Genomic DNA, 15,473 nt, shown 5'->3' with positions numbered 1-15,473 from the left:
ATGCCTGGCTTTGGGAGGAGCTGTCCCCCCGAGCATCCGGCCACATAAAGAATGCTGCTTCTCAATGCTGCATTGCTGCTGAGGAGTTTTTATTTTAGGGAATTTTGGGCACACTCCCAGTGCCAAGGAAAGCTGTGTCTGCTGCTGTTCACAAACAGAGAAGGGCTGCTGGGAGATGTGGTGGTCAGAGGCTGCCTGGGGTACAGTGACCATGGAATAATCGAGTTTTCAATATTCTGGGACAGAAGGAGAGGCAGCAACAAAACTTCTGCACTGGAATTATGGAGGGCAGACTTTGGCCAATTCAGGATGCAGATTTGGGGAGAACTGAATCAGGTACTGATTTTTGTAAGGGAAACAGCCCTTAAAAACAAAGGGGTCCAGGAAGGATGGACACACCTCAGGAAAGTAAACTTAAGGTGGAAGGAGCAGCCTGTCCCTGTGTGCCAAAAGATGAATCAGTGTGGAAAATGCCTGGCCTGGCTGGGCATGGAGCTTTATCCAGGAACTCAGGGAAAACCATGGGCACATCACCTTTGGACAGAGGGGCAGGAAATTCAGGAAATATTCAGGGATGTCTTTAGGTCATGCAGAAAGGAAATGAGAGAGGTGAAAGCTCAATTAGGACTTAACCCTTACTGCTTCTGTGAAGGAAAATAAAAATAATGTTATCAATACATTAACGGCAAAGGAGGTTATGTAAGGAAAACCCCCATTCCTTATTGGGCAGGATAAGGTTCCCAAAGATGAGGAAAAGGACTATTGGGATCAGAGCACACAGGGCCAACTGAGTGATGTTAGAAAGGGTATTTTATTGCATAGTCCATCAGTCTCAGGGAAGGGTGAGACACTTAAGGTGTTATATTCATCACCATCACTTCAAACTCCACCTAAATTCTAGTTACAATGTATTTTATAAACTTTTTAACCAATCAAGAGGTCACACAGAAACTCAGCAGCATCTTCATAAACCAATCATCAATTGCTTCGTCTCACACAATGCTGCTGCAATGTGTCTTTTCTTATCCAATCATAGAACTCTACAGAAACTTCCATTGCTGTATCTGTAATTTCTTACTGACTTCAGAACAGGTTATATGTGAAACTTCAAAATCTCTATTATCTTACTTAACATATTTATTCACTTCTAGAAAGCATATTTCTACTTGCTGAAAGCATGTTTCAAACATATTTCTACTTAATCTACAAGCTTCTATTCTTCCTTCATGTTTGTACAGGTTCATTGTTGTAAAGCCCCAAGCCTTCCCCAAGGTCTCAGGTCAAACTCTGTGTCCATCTCTGTCTCTGGGCCTGGATGCTCAAGGCCCTGAGAGCTCTCTGTGCCTGCATTTCCCACCCAGCCCAGCTTGGGCTCCCCTGGCAGCTGCCTGAGGGTGCCCTGGGTGCCCTGGGCCAGAGCAGCAATAAAGAGATTGAACTGAGCTGGCCCCAGTCCTGAGCCCTGGGGACACCCCTGGATGTGGCTCCATTCCCCAGCACTCCTCGGGCCTGCCCATCCAGCCAGATTTTGAGACGGGGAACAGATGCTGCAGAGGCTGTTGGATCAAGTTCCTGGGAGCAATCCCACAAGTTTGGGATTAGTGCAGCTGTGGCTCTGCACAAGAGAGCTCTTCAGCCACTTTCTCTCTTTTCCTCCCTCTGGCCATGGAGGCAGCTCGTGACTTCAGCGTGTGCCTCGTGTGAGCAAAGAGCAAATCTGTGCAGAATCGGGGCACGGAGGCTTTGGGGCATCTTGGCACCTGTGCTGGGCACAGAAGGTGTTTTCCATTGCACTGAGACTGTCTGCTGTGGAAAGTGGATTGAATATCCAGCAGAGGAATGACTTTTGTTTGGATGGAGCTGTGCCTTCCCTTGCTTTGTTTGCTGACAAGGAATGAACATCCCTCTGTGTCTGGGGCAGCTCCTTCTGCAAGGAAAGCAGGTGGGAGTTGGAGCCAAGGAGCTGAAAGCTGCAGGCACAGCCTGGAGGGGAGGGAGCTCAGATTTGCACAAGGCTGCTCTGAGTGCCAGGGCTTGGATGAGGGAATTGGTGGGCTGGGGGTAGGGACAAAGTCTGATGGATTGTCAGCCATGAAGGGTCTTGATTTTCAGATCTATTCAGAGTGCAGGAGGAGGTGCTGGGGATCAATATCAACTGGGGATTGCTGATATCAGTATATAAACAGGAAAAGAATAAATGGGAAAAAAGATCTTCTCTCTCTGTATTTTTTTAGTGTAATGTATTGTTACAAATGGAGTGAACACTTAGCCAAGTCCTGCCTATGCTCAGGTTTCTGGCAGTAGCTCTGTTTCAGGCCACCTGCATCCCAAATTGCTCTTGCTCCCAAGTTCTTTAGAATGGCCCATTAGGTCAAATAGAAAATGAATTATTTACTGAATGGACTCAAGATTAACAGACAAGAGACTTTAAACAGACTGCTTCCTCCACAGGATAACCCAAAGAAGTGCTAGTGGATACAAACACAGTGCACAATCAAGTTACCTGTATTACAGCTCGTGAAGAGCTGGCACAGATTAGGAGTCAATGGAACTCAGCACCCAATTGATGGTGGAGCACACATGGAGCCCTTTCTTTCCCTCAGCTTCCAGAAAGGAACCACCAAGATGCATCCAGGCTTGGGACAGAAGCCCTGCCCGTTTCCAGGGACTATGCAGAAGAGTTGTGCTTTGTGCAAGTTTTGTGTAGCTTTTCTAGTTTGTCAAGTGAAGTGTGTGTCACTCCAGAATCCAAGGCTCATCTCCCTTCAGGCTGCTCTCAAGGAAAGATGTTTCTGGCCAGCTGGGAACTGCAGCTCCCTGGAAGCAGAGAGAAGTCAGGACAGGACAGATGTCCGGCCTGGGTTATCTGCCCAGTTCCTGTGAGGGGGAGATGCCCTGAGTTCTGGCCCCAGCTGCTGGACAGAGCAGAGGAGCCCTTCTGTGGCCCAGGGGAAGTCCTGCTCCAGGAACCTCCTGGAACCAAGGGGCCCTTGTGACATTGGGATGCCTGATGGAGTCAAGGGACCATGGTGACACCAATGAACCTCCTGGAACCAAGGGGCCCTTGTGACATTGGGATGCCTGATGGAGCCAAGGGACCATGGTGACACCAATGAACCTCCTGGAACCAAGGGCCCTTGTGACACTTTGGAACTACAGAGACCATTGCTGAGTATGGAACCTCATGGAACCAAAAGCCCATTGTGACAGATCAGGGCCTGGTGGAACCAAAAAGAGCATTGTGACCCCGTGGGGCTCCATGGAGCCAAATATCCACTGGGACAGTGCAGAACCTCATGGAAGCCAGGGGCCTCTGTGACACTGCAGGGCCTCAGTCAAGGAGTGCAAAGGTCTCAAACATTCCTTGCAGGGTTCTGCCTTGGGGAAGGGGCACTTCCTTGGTGGCACCTTGGGCTGGCACACACATGAGGAGTGCGTCTGTTTTCAACAATCTGAAACTTAGGAGTTTTAGATTGCTTTAAAAAAAAAGGGGGAAAACATCTCTTTCCTGAGTGCAGGCAGCTCTCCAAGCAAAGCAGGTCCCAGGTGAGGAAGGACACAGAGGATGGGGTTGGGGAATGTGGAGCAAGGTTGTCCACACTGGCTCACACCTTTTCCTGGGGTGACTTTATGATACTGGTATCCCCAATCGTCTGGTTTATGTTATATATTAAGTTCTGCACCTTTAAGACTGGCTCTGAGAGCAAAGCAAGGGGAAGAACAAAACATCACTCACCCACATCCCGCTCCTGGACTGTGGTGTCTGCAGGACAGACACACTGAATGACAGAGCTTCTCTCTGGCTTTTAGTTAGTATTAGCTAGCTGAGGCAGAGGAGGTCCCTGGACCTCTTTTTCTTCTTTTTTTTTTCCTGGATCTGTGCAAGCCTGCTCTGGACTGAAAAACACCCAGCCAAACCCCGCGAGCTCACGCCTGTGGCCCACCGGGGCCTGGGCCTCGGCACTTTCCAGTGCTGGAAGGACTGATAAGAACCTGAGCGAGCCAAGCTACACCACATGAAAAGGACTTTTCTTCCTGGATTTGCCATCCCATTGAACAGTGAGAGGTTTTATTATTTAATATTATTCAATTTCTGTTAAATAAACAGCTTTTTCCACTTCTCTCCAAGGAATTTTGTTTTCCTTTCCCGGACCTTTCCCTTCTTTGGTTTCCTGGGGAAACCCCCATTTGGAGTTTTCCTCCCTAATTTGCCCTAAACTGGGACAAATACAGTTTTTGGCACCCAGTGTGGGAAGAGAAAGTGGAAAAACCTGTACTGATTGTTGGTTGTATTTTGGTTGTATTTACTCTGTATTGGGATAAAGCAGTCATTAGCCATGTTGTTTGGATGCATAATATCTCTCGGGGTGGAGGCCTTCATGTGGATCTGGTCCCTAGAATTTTTTGAGGTTTTAATACCTGTCTTTTTCCTCTTTTACAGTAGAGGGGTATGGATTAGAATGGTTATTGTGCTGGGCTCGGTGATAATGATGTATAGGAAGTTCATAGAACTACTGAAGTTTCTGCCAGGTATGTTTGGCTTATGGTTTCTTCACCCGACCCTGCCTCCCAGTCCCAGTAGCACATTTTGGGAGTTTATTGGTAATTGCACCCAGTTTGTTAGAGGAAGAGCAGGGGATGAGGCTTTTCAGCCTTTTCTTTCCTTCTTCTTTGAATCTGTTATGTCCCTCTTTGAGAATACCCAGTTTCCCCTGAGTGTTAAGGATACCACTTTCCTGGTCACTTTCCTGGTAGTTCAGCTGTTAAGCTTCCTCTATATGGTCTGCAACTTCTCTAGAGTGAGGGCTGAGATATCCAGAGGAGCCAATGAGACCCCTGCCCCAGAAGTAGACTCAGGTGTGGGAAATCCTGAGTGGTGTAGAGAATGGGAGAGAATGGGCCAGACTCTGAAGAAATTTTCTGATCCCCCAGCCTGGGAATTTTCACGTGAACAAATTCAGAACACAGATGAAGTAGGGAAATATCTGGAAGAGAATTGCTCTGATGATTCTAAGGAGAAAAATCTCATTGCAATAAGCTGGGCCCTAGCATATGCTTATCGCACAGTGCTAGATACTGTAGGGCAGGGAGATAAATCAGCAGCTACCCCAGTGACTCAGGCTAAAACAGACAGTGAGCCCAAGCCAGCAGCCAAACCAGACAGTGAGCCTAAGGCAGCAGCCAAACCAGACAGTGAGCCTAAGCCAGTGTCTGTTGCTCCTACCACGAGAGCCATGAAATTCAAAACCAAAACCCATCAGCCAGTAGATGATGATAATGGTGATGCGGGGGAAGGACCATCAAGACCAGCAACTGACCAAAAATCAGAAGGCACTGGTGAGTCTTTCTCCCTGAAGGACCTTTGTGGCCTGAGAAAGGATTACACTCAATGACCTGATGAATCTATAATTAGTTGGTTAGTCCGTCTGTGGGATGCTGCAGGTGAGGCTACAGTTCTGGATGGCACTGAAGCGAGGCATCTGGGGTCCCTGTCACACGATCCGGTTATTGACCAAGGAATGATGAGGGGGGCTGACCCTTATAGTCTCTGGAACGGGTCCTGAGAAGTGTGGCACAAAGATATCTGTGTGCAGATGATCTCTATATACAGCAAACTCATTGGAATACCATAGAACAAGGGATTCAGCGCTTGAGAGAAATGGCAATAGTAGAGATTGTCTTTGTGGGTGACTTAGGTACTAGAAATCCAGACTTGGTGCCATGTACATCTGTGAAGTGGTGAAAACTTGTTCGACTTGGGCCACAAGAATACGCTTCTGCTTTAGCAATGATGAAGTGGGATGACAGGGAGGAGACTGTGATGGATATGGCGAAGAAATTTCGAACATATGCAGAGACCTTGTATGGCTCCATACAGGCAACAATTGCAGCTGTGAGAACAGATATGCAAAACTTCCACAGCAGAATAGAGGAGAATCTCAAGAAACTCAGAGAAGATCTTCTTCCAGTCTCAGCAGTACAGACCAGGAGCCCTGGAACTCAACGCAGAAGTTCCCCAGATAGGGAGAAAAAGCTACGAGCTGAGCTGTGGTTCTTCCTGCGTGACTGTGGAGAAAACATGAAAAGATGGGATGGAAAATCTACTGCTGCTCTGGAAAAATGGGTGCATGAATTAGAAGACAGCAAGACTCAGGGGGGATACTCCACCAAAAAGAAAGACGCTCCAGTAGCCTGTAGTCAAACTGACAAGTATGATGATGATGATGACATGTCTGATTCCCTTGAAGGAACATCCAAGGCATAAATCCAAGGAAAGAAGGATAACCAGGCTCAGAGGGGCCCTGCCTCTAGCCAGGTAGAGGCTAGAGAGAACCGTGTCTTTTGGACTATGTGGATTCGTTGGCCTGGCACATCAGAACCATGAAAATATGAGGCCTTGGTTGACACTGGTGCGCAGTGCACGCTAATCCCATCAAGACATGTGGGGGCAGAATCTGTTTCTATGGCTGGTGTGACAGGGGGATCACAGGACTTTACTTTAGTGGAAGCTGATGTGAGCCTGACTGGAAATGAGTGGAAGAAACACCCCATTGTGACAGGCCCTGAGGCCCCATGCATTTTGGGCATAGACTACCTCCAAAGTGGGTATTTCAAAGACTCAAAAGGATTCAGGTGGGCATTTGGGATAGCAGCTGTGGAGACAGAGGGTGTCCAGCAATTGAACACCTTTCCTGGACTATCAGAGAACCCATCTGCAGTAGGACTCCTGAAGGTAGAAGAACAGCGAGTACCAATTGCCACCTCGACGGTGCACCACCGTCAGTATAAGACAAATCGAGATGCTGTGATCCCCATCCACAAGATGATCCGAGAGCTGGAGAGCCAAGGGGTGGTCAGCAAAACCCACTCACCCTTCAACAGCCCCATCTGGCCTGTGCACAAGTCTGACAGAGAATGGAGATTGACTGTGGACTATCATGCATTGAATGAAGTGACTCCACCTCTGAGCGCTGCCGTGCCGGACATGCTGGAGCTCCAGTACGAGCTGGAGTCCAAGGCAGTGAAGTGGTACGCCACTATTGACATTGCCAATGCATTTTTCTCCATTCCCCTGGCAGCAGAATGCAGGCCTCAGTTTGCCTTCACGTGGAGGGGAGTGCAGTACACCTGGAACCGACTGCCCCAGGGGTGGAAGCACAGCCCCACCATCTGCCATGGACTGATCCAGGCTGCCCTGGAAAAGGGTGAGGCTCCAGAACATCTACAGTACATAGATGACATCATTGTGTGGGGGAACACAGCAGCAGAAGTGTTTGAGAAAGGAGAGAAAATCATCCAGGTTCTCCTGAAAGCTGGTTTTGCCATCAAGAAAAACAAAGTTAAGGGACTTGCTCAAGAGATTCAGTTCCTGGGAGTAAAGTGGCAAGATGGACGGCGTCAGATTCCCACTGAGGTCGTCAATAAGATCACTGCAATGTCTCCACCAGCCAGCAAGAAGGAAACACAAGCTTTCCTAGGTGCCATAGGTTTTTGGAGAATGCACATTCCTGAGTACAGCCAGATCATGAGCCCTCTCTACCTGGTTACCCGAAAAAAGAATGATTTCCACTGGGGCCCTGAACAGCAACAAGCCTTTGCTCAGATCAAGCAGGAGATCGCTCATGCAGTAGCCCTTGGCCCAGTCAGGACAGGACCAGATGTGAAGAACGTGTTCTACTCTGCAGCCAGGAACAATGGTTTGTCCTGGAGCCTTTGGCAGAAAGTGCCTGGGGAGACTCGAGGCCGACCACTGGGATTCTGGAGCCGAAGCTACAGAGGGTCCGAAGCCAACTACGCTCCCACAGAGAAGGAAATCTTAGCAGCCTATGAAGGAGTCCAAGCCGCCTCAGAAGTGATTGGCACAGAAGCACAACTCCTCCTGGCACCCCGACTGCCAGTGCTGGGGTGGATGTTCAAAGGAAAAGTTCCTGCTACTCACCATGCCACCGATGCTACATGGAGCAAGTGGATCGCCCTCATCACGCAGCGCGCCCGTATTGGAAACCCAAATCGCCCTGGGATTTTAGAGATAATTACAAACTGGCCTGAAGGTGAAAACTTTGGTCTCACTGATGAAGAGGAGCAGGAACAAGTGACACGGGCTGAAGAAGCTCCACCGTATAACCAGCTGCCAGCAGAAGAAACATCCTACGCTCTGTTCACTGATGGTTCCTGTCACATCGTAGGGATGAACCAGAAGTGGAAAGCAGCCGTATGGAGCCCCACACGACAGGTCACAGAGGCCACTGAAGGAGAAGGTGGATCAAGTCAACTTGCTGAACTCAAAGCTGTTCAACTGGCCCTGGACATTGCTGAAAGAGAGAGGTGGCCAAAGCTCTACCTCTACACAGATTCATGGATGGTAGCCAATGCTCTGTGGGGATGGTTGGAAAGGTGGAAAAAGGCCAACTGGCAACGCAGAGGAAAGCCAATCTGAGCTGCTGATGAGTGGAAAGACATCGCCACCAGGGTAGAGAAACTGTCTGTGAGGGTCCGTCATGTAGATGCCCATGTCCCAAAGAGTAGGGCTAATGAAGAGCACCGAAACAATGAGCAGGTGGATCAGGCTGCAAAGATAGAGGTGTCAAAGACAGACTTAGATTGGCAACACAAGAGAGAGTTGTTCCTAGCTCGATGGGCCCATGACGCCTCAGGTCATCAGGGTAAAGATGCCACCTATAAGTGGGCACGAGACTGAGGGGTGGATTTAACCATGGACAGCATTTCCCAGGTTATCCATGACTGTGAGACGTGTGCCACGATCAAGCAGGCCAAGCGGTTGAAGCCCCTCTGGTACGGTGGGCGGTGGTCCAGATACAAGTATGGGGAGGCCTGGCAGATTGACTACATCACACTGCCCCAAACCCGCCAAGGCAAGCGCTACGTGCTCACCATGGTAGAAGCCACCACTGGATGGTTGGAAACCTACCCTGTGCCTCATGCTACAGCCCGGAACACCATCCTGGGACTTGAAAAGCAGGTCCTTTGGAGGCATGGCACCCCTGAGAGGATTGAGTCAGACAATGGGACTCATTTCAAGAACAGCCTTATAAACAGCTGGGCTAGGGAACATGGCATTGAGTGGGTGTATCATATCCCCTACCATGCACCCGCTGCTGGAAAAGTTGAACGGTGCAATGGCCTGCTTAAAACCAGCTTGAAGGCACTGGGCGAGAGAACTTTCAAGAACTGGGAGATTAATTTAGCAAAAGCCACATGGTTAGTGAACACCCGAGGTTCCACTAACCGAGCAGGCCCAGCCCAATCTGAGCCCTTTAGAACGACAGATGGAGATAAGGTTCCAGTGGTACATATGAGAGGTATGCTGGGAAAAACTGTTTGAGTTAATTCTGCCTCCAGCAAAGACAATCCAATCTGTGGGGTTGTCTTTGCTCAAGGACCGGGTTGCACTTGGTGGGTGATGCAAAAAGATGGAGAGACCCGGTGCATACCTCAAAGAGACCTGGTTTTAGAGTGAACTACCCATGACACTGTGCTTGTATCTGTATCTGCATGTACATATGTATATAGTTAAAGTAATATGTGTTAGTGTATAATTTAAAGGTTTAATATTTGATGTAACATTTTGGTATGAGAAAAAATTCGGGGTGGATAGTGTTGAGGGTTAGGTGGGAATTTTTACCCATTATGTGCTGGGAAACCTAACTACCGGTACTTAAGGGTGCTCACAAAAGACAAAGAGTAGCCGAGCCCAGGGTGGCGGGGAAGGGGGCAGAAAAAGGAGGGTGAGGACAGTTTTTAGCTGGCTTTTTCCTCGGCTTCGGGGAAGAAGGACGTTCGTGCGCTGGGTCGCGGAGCTGCTTCTTCTCCTTCTCCCCTCTTGGTTGGTGGCCTCGCACTCCCTGTCCTGCCAGGCATCGCCGTGGAGCTGCTGATACACCTCATCCACCAGCCCAGGATCGCAGCTCGTCCCTGCTGTTCCAGCTGACTGTTTTCCTCGGAGCCCTGCAGGAGCATCGGGACTGAATGCCCGAGGGGTTTGTGAAAACAAAGCCTCTCCTCCATCCCGTCTCAGCCGAGAAAGCTGTCCCGGGGTCCCTGGTTCTGTTTTCTTGTTCTTGCTGTAGTTATTGTTTGTTTGTTTACCTGGTTATACTAGTAAAGAACTGTTATTCCTATCCCCAGATCTCTGCCTGAAAGCCCCTTGATTTCAAAATTATAATAATTCGGAGGGAGGGGGTCTACATTCTTTCATCCCAAGGGAAGCTCCTGCTCTCCCTAGCAGACACCTGTCTTCTAGAACCGAGACACCAGGGAAAACTAACCAGGCACCTATTTTTGATTTTTGCTGTGCTTAACTCCAAAGTTATGTCTGCATTAAAATGATTTTAAAGACTGTTACACATCTGCAGTTTGAAGGGACAGAAAAGCCACTGTTGCACTCTGAGAAATAAATCCACAGTCTGAGTTGTTGATGTCATTTAACTAATTTTCAGCTCATTGTGATGATGATATCATAGAACATTTACTTTTTTTTTCCTCCCCAAAATAAAATGGTGCCATTCAGCTTCTGGAGAAAAGAACTGTCAAAGGTTCTGTCTGGCAGTCATGGAGGGAGAGGTGGGGGAAAGAAAGGTATGTCCTGGAGAGATGCTCTGGTGAGTTCTAGCATTTAAACAAGCTTCTTTTGGTACACAGACTGGGATATTTTCAATACGGAATGGCTCCATGAAATGGTTTTCCAGGCCTTATGCTGGCCAGAAAGCTGTTGAAGTCCATCACAGTTCAGCCTCCATAAGAAAGCGGCATCAGTGCCTGTGTCAGGTGAAACATATAATTCAAAAAGTAAACCTGTGTTTAGAGAAGCCAAAAGCCTAATGTAAACAAGGCCATAAAGCTTCTCCAGTCCTTCTGAGCGAGTGTGGCAGAGCTGTTTTGTTTACAGCAGTGCCATGGCACAGCAACAGCTGCAGGAGAAGGCTCAGGACAGCCTTGGAGTGGAGCAGGGCTGCAGGAAGCTGAGAGAAGCCCCTGCTCCAGAACGGAGGGACTTGTTCCAAAAGCAAAGATGGTGACTTTAAAAGCTTCCCACTGTGCTCCAAGTTTGCCTCTGAAGACTAAGAGGTGACCTCAGAAATCATGGGAAATATTTGGGAAAAGGTTTTAAGCAATTTGGTTGTGAATAGGCCCAAATCTCCAGTGGGAAAAGAGCCTCCCCAATAAGCTGGGTGTCTTGGGCTTAGTTCTTCATAGAATAAAGACTCCTAATTAAGTGCAATTTTATTTATTCTAAAAGAGTAAAAAAAGTCAATATTTTCCAGACTCCTAAAACTACTTTGAAAAATATAGAACTACTCTGGAAAAAGAGAAGAAATATTTTAGGATTTCTTTCTATAAAAAAATACTCCTAACTCTAGCAAAATGAAAAATAAACATAGTGGCTGCTGGTCTTGGGAGCCCTGTGACTGACTGCTGCCTGCCCAACCCTGGCTGTGTCCAGACAAGGAGCTTTGTCAGTGCTGGTGGTACCAGCCAGACACCAGAGCTGAAGCCCAAAGGTGTTGTTTAAGCCCTTCCGTGGCAGGAGGGGCCCACCTTCAGGCATGGCCGGACACCAGGGCCAGCAGCTGCAGGGACAGGAGGTCCTGTTCTGGATGGTGGTTGCCCCTCCACAGCAATGAGCTGGTAATGAAGCCGGGGCAGGGACGTTCGGTACTGGCTTGTGGATGGCCGATAACAAGTACAGCTCTTTCCAGCTGAAGTCTTTGGCTGGATTTGTGAAGCTGCAGAGGCACTCCTGTTGAGAGAAGAGGTGTCAGAGGCCCCCAGCTGCTGCTGGCACACAGGGACCCTCCTGCACAGTAGGGCCCAGAGCTGCCAAGGCTCCCCAGCACGGCTGCAGCTGCTGGCACAGCTTGGCCCAGCTGGAGAGCTGCCCCTCAAGGCCTCAGTGAGCAGGGGATGGCTCTGGGCAGGGTCCCAGGTCAGCAGCAGGCCCCAGAGCGCCTCTGCCTTTCAAGTCCAATCTCTTCCCCTTTCTTCTTCCTCCCTACCTTGCTTTGCCTCTGCCTGCTGCTCCTGGGGCTGCTCTTGGCCAGGCAGCCTCAGTGGCAGCCAGCACTGGCTGCAGCACAAGTGTGTTCCCCAGGACAAGGCCCCGCAGTGAAGAGGCCAAAGAATGCCCTGGGCAGCAGCAGAAATCTCGGCAGAGTTATTTGGGAAACCACTGACTACCCACAAGTCCACAGTAGCCTCACTGAGAAGGCTTCCTGTCTACAAAAGACTTTCAAAAGAAGCTGTTTGAGGGAAAGAGGAACAAAGCACTCACCATTTTCTCTTCCAGGTATACCATATTCCAAAACAGCATGAAATGAAGACAAGCTCCAAACAAAGCACGCCTGCTGTTATCGCTAGCCAACAGCGTGTTCCCTGACAGAAAGTCCTTCCACTGCCCTTCTGGGAATCAGGAACACGTGTTGTGGTGCCGGCTGCATCTGTGGGAGCAATGGGCAGTGAGAGCCCGCGCTGTGCTCCGCTGCTGAGCTGGCAGCATGCTGGGTATGGCCTGGACGTTCTCTGTTTGCCCCAGAGCTGGGGCCTGCAGGCACCTTGCTGCCCCTCGGCACAGGCTGTGCCACCCAACAAAGCCCAGAAGGCCGGGAGCAGAGCCCGGGGGCAACACAGCTGCTTGGGCAGTGGCTCCCTCCAGGGACTCAGGCCAAAGCCATCCCTGAGCAGCCACTGCCACCCCTGACCCTCCCTGCCCTGTGACAGCTCCCCCAGCCCAAGGGGACAGAGCCAGGCCCTGTCAGGAGCCTGTGCAGGCCCTGCCCAGTTGGCAGCCAGGGCTAGCTGTGGCCCTGGGCTAGCGGCAGGGCTCCCACTCGGAGCTGCTCCTGTGCCTTGGGCCTCTGGGCGCTCAGGGCCAGCTCTGGGAGCAGCTGCAGCAGGAGGGATGTTGGTGCAGAATTCCCAGTTCCCAGGGGCTTTGAATGAGCTCCAGAGTCCTTGGAGCTGAGGTGCCTCAAGCTTTGGCTCCTTCTGGGTCATGCAAGTGCCGTCCCTGGGGGGAGAGCTGCTGCCACACGGCCCCGCCGAGGGCTGAGCCCAGCACAGCAATTACCTCCTGTGTCTGGGCCTCTGCCTGCGATTGCCTCTCTTCCTGAATCAGGAGTTGCCTGGGAGCCACTGCTTCCTCCGGGAAGTGCTTCCTTGTGCACAGCCTTTTGCTCCATCCCTTGAAAAAAGGAAGAGGCACAGGTAGATCAGATGGAAGAATACTACATTCAGTACGGTGGCATTTCCAGAAGGCTGAGCTTGTCAAAGTCATAGATAAAGTTCAGGAGAACACCTCTGATTTTGGGGTAGGACCAGGCCCCTCCTTCCTCCAAAGAGCCACAAAGTCATGAGCGGATCACGCAGGCCAAGGGCACACACGTGCACGGCTCTGTCCTGGCACCTGCAGCGATGCCGCCCTGGCCGAGCTCTGGCCTCTGAGCTGGCAGCTCTCCCAGGGGGAAAGGCCTTGACCTACCCTCACCATCTCCCACAGCCTCAGTCCTGGATTTGGGATGGGAAGCCGGATCACCTTCACCAAGAGGTTTGGCTGCAGGGAAAGGTAAGACAGAAGAGCTCCCGTGGCTCTGTAGGAGATCCTCAGGCTCCCTGGGGCCACCAAAAGAGCCGTGCCAGGCAAAGCCCTGAGGCACAGCCCTGGGCCCGGCCCCTTCCCTCTGTGGCTGCACAGAGCACATGGAAGGAGACACTGGCATTGCACACAGGTAGAAGATTGACAGCTAAATGCTCCTTCCTCCCACTGACAGCAATGCCGTGGGATCCCTCAGGGCTTTGGAAAGGAGCAGGGCAAGGTTTCCAGAATCCATCAACCCTCAGATTATGTTAAGGGGAATGGCACATGGGTGACCTCTTGCCACCTCGATGCTGATTATTCTGTTCAAAAAGGCGCATTAAGAGCTTGCCTCCAGCATTCTCTAAGGATTCCAAACCATCATGTGCCAAGGCTTCCAGAAAAGCCGTGTCCTGATCCCACTCTAGAACAGAGCACAGATCAGAACCATGGCCATGGTGTGCTGGGATCACCTTCTGCTTTAGGAAATTGGGCACTGCAAGGGGGTCATGTAATGCCGTGGGAGCCAGATGTCAATGGACATGTCCAAAGCTGCTGAGGGACCTAAGGAACTCTGGGCTGGCTCTGGTCACTCTCCACCCTCTTTGCAGGCCCTGTGCAACATCTCTGGAGGTTTGGCTGGACCAGCCCAGGGCCCCTGAGAGTTCTCTCACTCCCACAGAAGAAGCCCTCCCTAAAGCCCTTGGGAAAACTGCAGCACGCAGTGCCACAACTATCCCTCCTTGCCTCTCTCTCTTGGGACAGCTCAGTCAGCCCAAGGAACAGTCAACCCCTCTCAGACAGGGCAGATCCTGTGGGAAGAGCTGCTGGCACACAGCCCCACCGAGGGCTGAGCCCAGGACAGCAATTACCTCCTGTGCCTGGGCCACTGCCTGCAATTGCCTCCCTTGCCTCAGGAAATGCCGCCTTCCATAGAGCCTCTCTGTCCACCCCTTGAGAAAGGAAGAGGCACAGCTGGGTCAGATGGAACCATTACATAGCAGGGAAGTGGCCTCTTCAGGAGTCAGTGCTTGTCAAAGACATGGAAGAGGATCAGGAAAAGGCCCAGGCTCTCTCTCTTGTCCAAACAGTCAAAAGCCTTATCTGCTCAGGGACCAGGAAATTACAGGGGGTCCCAGGGTGTACATGGCCCATGGTGCAGTTTGGGCAGCCTGCCTGCTGATGCCAAATGCCTTCCTGCAGAGGCTGGGGAGAAACTGCAGCCAGGCCAGGCTGGGAAACAGCCCTGCAGGCTGTGAAAGCAGCAGTGGGGCAGCGAGGCTGCCATGGATCCTTTCCTGCTGTGTTGGGTACAGCGTGTCCAGATGTACAGAGAAAGCTCCTGGCTGCTTTGTCTCAAGAGAAGGCTGAGGGAAATGCACCCACCATGGCCTGTGTGCAGTTCCTTCATGATTTCTTTCAGGGTGTCATGTGACTCAAGTGATCCCTTCTTTCCTGTGGCTTTGTTCTTCCATCTCAGAGGACCTTAATAGAAGATATTTCCATATCCCAGGAATGGATCCCAGAAAACCAGGGGTCAGATTGTGGGTTCGGCAGGGACACATCACTCACCCCTGCGATGGGAGCTGGGCTTGTGGGCAGTAACCGACCCAGGAGCTGGGAAAGTCCTCCCTGCAGACACACCTGTAATTCAACAGCCACAGAAGCTTCTGTCACCTCGTTCCTACCAGGTTGTTTATGATTATTCCTCGATGGGACTCTGAGAACATACCTGCAGGAGGCTCCAAGGGCTTCAAAACTTTATGCAGCCAATGTAATGGAGAAACCTTCCCAGGAACCTCCTCTGGAAGGGAGCACAGATGAGAACCTTTATCAGGCTTTTCTGAGATCACTTTCTCCCTTAGGGGACTAGGCACTTCAAGGG

The sequence above is a fragment of the Poecile atricapillus genome, chromosome 32, assembly GCF_030490865.1.
Source record: "Poecile atricapillus isolate bPoeAtr1 chromosome 32, bPoeAtr1.hap1, whole genome shotgun sequence".
Classification (NCBI taxonomy): Eukaryota; Metazoa; Chordata; class Aves; order Passeriformes; family Paridae; genus Poecile; species Poecile atricapillus.
The sequence above is the reverse complement of the archived record's forward strand: the minus strand, read 5'-3'. Positions refer to the sequence as shown.